We start from the raw sequence: 4499 nt of genomic DNA on the forward strand, positions 1-4499 counted from the left end.
CACACAGAGCAGAGCTCAGCGCTGCCCCTCCACTCCCTGTAAGGAGCTGCAGCCGCCATCAGGCCTCCCCTCAGCTCCTCTGCTCTGAGCACGCAAAAGCATTACTCTTCAAAGTGGGAGCGTTTTTTTCTACTTATTTGCCTTGGTGCGATAAAATGCAGCTTGTAGCAAATAGGCAGGTAATCTTTGAACATACTTCCTGATGCTTTTTTCTGAATAAGTTTTTGTTTTTGTTTTTCATCCCCATAATCAATCTGTAAAGAAATTGTAAGGAAAATCCATGGAGTATAGAATAAAGAATTGTTAATTCTCAATAAAACTATTATGGCAGAGATTTCAGGCATTTTGATTAAGGAGTCGTATTTGTGTGCAATAATGACTTCATTATAAACACTCGAAGCTTCAAGTTTAAAAATGATTACTTTGCTTTTAGAAGAAGTAATGTTAAATGTCCTTTGTTTTACATCATTGAAGCATTCACTCACTTTTCAGTTCACTATGAAGTGCGTATGGAGGAGGTTGTTTTACATTAATAACCTTATGGACAGCTACATTTCAGGTATCCTGACTTGTAAACTGGTCTGGCAAAGCTTTGGTCCTTTGGTACTGCCTTTGTAGGAGGTTCTGCTTTTCTCTCATAATTCTCTGCAACTTTCAGTTTTGTAGATTAAGATGTATTTTAGCATTGATCTGTGATGGTCTCAAATGTCTTTTTTTCCCTGTGAGGTGAAGAAGAAACTTAAGTCTTGTTAAAACTTGACTGGGGCTTGATTTAATTCCTAACTATTGTTTCACTGTTTTGTTTTGTTTTTTTTTGTATGATCTTAGACAAATTTCTTTAACTTCACTTTACTGTAAATTCCCAGTTTTTCTGTGGGTTTACTACACAAGATAAGAAAGATACAGTGAACATAATTTTTTTCTAAATCTGGTGGCATGCATCACTATTACTTGCATGACTTTGTGTTCTAAGTTTGAAGTGATGCACAGCACAGCTGTTACAATCTGCTGCTGCACACAATCACTGACACAGCCCTATAAAGGCCGATGTTCATTAACTGTATCCCATGCTCAAAAGATGTGAGTTTCATTGTTTAAACAATAATACAGAAACCTTTCCATTTGCTTACAAAGTTCAAATAGCAGCAGTGGTGTGAAACAGCTTTGTCTTGGAGAAACATTTGGCATGTTGATATGGAAATGAGCACAGCCATCCTTTACTAAGTTCCAGGATGGCTATGTGCTGTGCTGACATGCTAAAGTGAACTTCTGTGTTGTGCTAAGCCTTGTGTTCAAAGCCAAAATTCTAGCAGTGTTTTCTTTCCATATTAGAGGTAGAATCTGGCATCTTTACAGACTTGTAATCCTATCTTTTTCTTATGGAGTACCAAGATGTAGCTGGTTGCTTTTAAGTGAATATTATGCAAAAATTTCATTTCATTTATGGTAAAAACCCCACAAAACAGCAACCAACAATAACAAAAGAAAAGACAAACACTAGATAATTCTTACATTTGGCTCTGAAGAAGAAAACAAAATCTCTGTCCTTCAGAAGGACCTTGTATCTAACGATTTTGGTTTATTTAATCTTTTAGTCTTTTTCTATTTCAGCTCTACTTGTAAATTGCAATTCAAGAGTACGTTGCATCCAGGAATGTTAATTTCACATTAACATTTGCAGGCTATTCCAGGGCTGGAGGCTACTGTTTAGTGATTATTATTATTACTTATATCTTGCAGAGCCCAGGAGTGTGCTAAATATTTGCAGACACGGATAGAAGAGCATCATTATTTTCAGGATGAATTTGTAATTTTATATTGAGCAGTATGAGAGAAGTTATGGTAAAAAATAATTCAGGCAGATATTGATAAGAGAGAGCAGAGTTTATCGTATGAAGATCTATCAGTTGTTTTAGACATTTGCCCTATAATTTTTTTATTATCAAACAGTACTTATCACAATGGATGATTACATGGAACAAAGACAAGAGAAGAGCTCTAGTGGGAATGTCTCAAAAGATTCAGCTGTGGCAAATTTCACTGAGTGGTGTGGTATGAAACTCTCATTTCATACTGGATATATTATTATTTTTTTAAAATGTAGTTAAAATATTTGAAGCATGGACTATTAAGTGAAGTTCTGAAATAGAATTTTAAAAATAAAACCTGGACTATAAAATTACATAATAGAATGAAAGATAAAAAGTTTTCATTTCACCTGCACCCTCTACTTGCTTTTCTCTTTGTATGAAAAGATTTTAAAAGAAACTTCCTCTCCCTGTTAGACTTCATTATATTCTTAAAAATTTTATTGAATGTCATTTGGAAAAGCAAGCAAACAACAACAACAACAAAATTTCAAAAAAATTCCACCTTTTATCTGAAGTGAGTTCAAGCTATTGTACTTCCTAGCTGTTATGCTCTGGTATAGTTTTGCTGGGAACAAATCAAGACAAATAGACACAAAAGGGGAGAGAACGACAAAAGTTTTTATTGTTGATGCTGATTTTTAGCTTACAGTTCTGCTCATTGAAATGTCAGGCATACTATGCCATCTTAGCAGCTAAGACCCAAGACTCAGCAGACCTGTATTAGCCACCTTTCAGGTCATGTGTTGACAATGAAAAGATATACTGCCTCGGTTGGGTAAATCAGACTGCTTTCATACAAAACAGGAAAGAAATGTAAGAAAAAGCAAAAATAAGCCAGAGCAAGAAAAAGAGACATAGAAGAACTGTTACACATAGAATTCAAATAATATTTTTTCTGCATGATATTACAGGCTAATCTAATGAACAGTGGACAGTGTTACAAAGGAGACTGGACTTCTCTTGCTCTGTACAATGTAGAATAGAATACACACCTTTGCACTACAAGCTCCATTTATGAATTCTCTCTGCCTGATATTAAATGGAGTTTTGTTGCTGTGAAATGAATTGTACACTGTACTCTTTGAGTGGCAGCAGTCTGACTTCTTTGTAAGAAATACGATTCAGAGGAAGCATAAATAAGAGGAAGCATAAATAATACTTTACAATTTCTTTTGGATGTGTAAGATTGTGCTGTGCCTTAGATGGCGAAGACATTTGTGTCCTTTGATATCCTGTGTTCTCACAACAATTTATTATACATCAAAGAAATGAACTTTGAATCAAAATGATATAAAAACGATGAGCTAAAAAGTAATGTTAAGAGTTGGTACCTAAGAAATTACTGCACATCTGAAGAAACAGGGCAAAAGAAATTGCTCACAAAGTTGTTCAAGTGACTTAAGCTGCTGTCTGGAATATAAATAATTTGGGGTACAACTATTAAAAATGAATTGTGGTTACAAGATGAAGTTTTTGAAGAATGATATCCAATGCAAAATTAAATTACTATATTACAAACCATCTTTTCTTAACCTCTTTTCCTGTTTGAAGTGTTAGAAAGTTTGTTACTGGAAAAATGGAGGACAAAAGGATTACCAATGTCATAAAGAATCTTTCTTACCTGTCATTAGTCCTTGTTTTTGCCAGTAGACTATGTAGTGATCTACGTGAAATGGATTGACAAACTTCTTACCTGTGTTTAGCCATCCAACTTTATGTTTGAAGTGGTTGTCCATGATCTCTCGTGCCCCATACACACATAGAGACAAAAACATTTTCAGATGATTTCAATTTCTCTGAGATAACCATTTAGGAGACTTTTTGGATCAGTTGGCACAGATTGTCCATGAAGTGCCTTCCTGAAATGTTGAACTCTTGTTTATTTCCTGCTGGCTTTCTGTTTTATTCCTATGTTCAAAAAGGAAATTCATGTAAAAAATCTAAGTAAAATAACACGTGGGGTAAACTTTTACTTGATGGCTACAAGATTAAGAGCAGAGTAGAACGGAAGGAAAAATTTTGTGTTCTTCGAAACTATTCCTATGGGGAAAAAACCCCAACAAAATAGGAGAATGTAACATTTTATTGCATGTTAAATATTCACACTGAAAATATTAATGACAAAGCCTACTTTGATGGATGATAGGAAGCAGTGTTTTCTGTTATTTGGAGCACAATTTTTCCACAGGTTCATCTTGTCTTTGATAGCTTTTCTTCCTGGATCCCCAAATTAACTACTTAGATCTCTATTTCAGTCTGTCAGTCTATAGTATGTGGATAACAGTACTTTTTACCTCCTTAAAAAAATGTTGCAGAATAATTCAGTATTGAATAGTAGGAGAGCGCTAGGAATTATTTGCTGTGTGTACACAATGATCTGGACTTGCACCAGGATCTCTTGCAGTAGATCATAGAATCACAGAATCATTAAGATTGCAAAAGACCACTAAGATCACCTAGTCAATGATGATACAGACTTAACTTCAATTTGTGAGTATCAGATTTCTGTCAACAAATAACAAATAGTTATAAATTGGCCATATGCTTTTCAGCTATAGCTCTGGAGGCTTGCCTTGCACTCTCTTATTGCTTGTGTTGTCAAATAATTTTTTTCTTTTTTTTTTCTTT

Source organism: Meleagris gallopavo, chromosome 3 (assembly GCF_000146605.3).
Source record: "Meleagris gallopavo isolate NT-WF06-2002-E0010 breed Aviagen turkey brand Nicholas breeding stock chromosome 3, Turkey_5.1, whole genome shotgun sequence".
Taxonomy (NCBI): domain Eukaryota; kingdom Metazoa; phylum Chordata; class Aves; order Galliformes; family Phasianidae; genus Meleagris; species Meleagris gallopavo.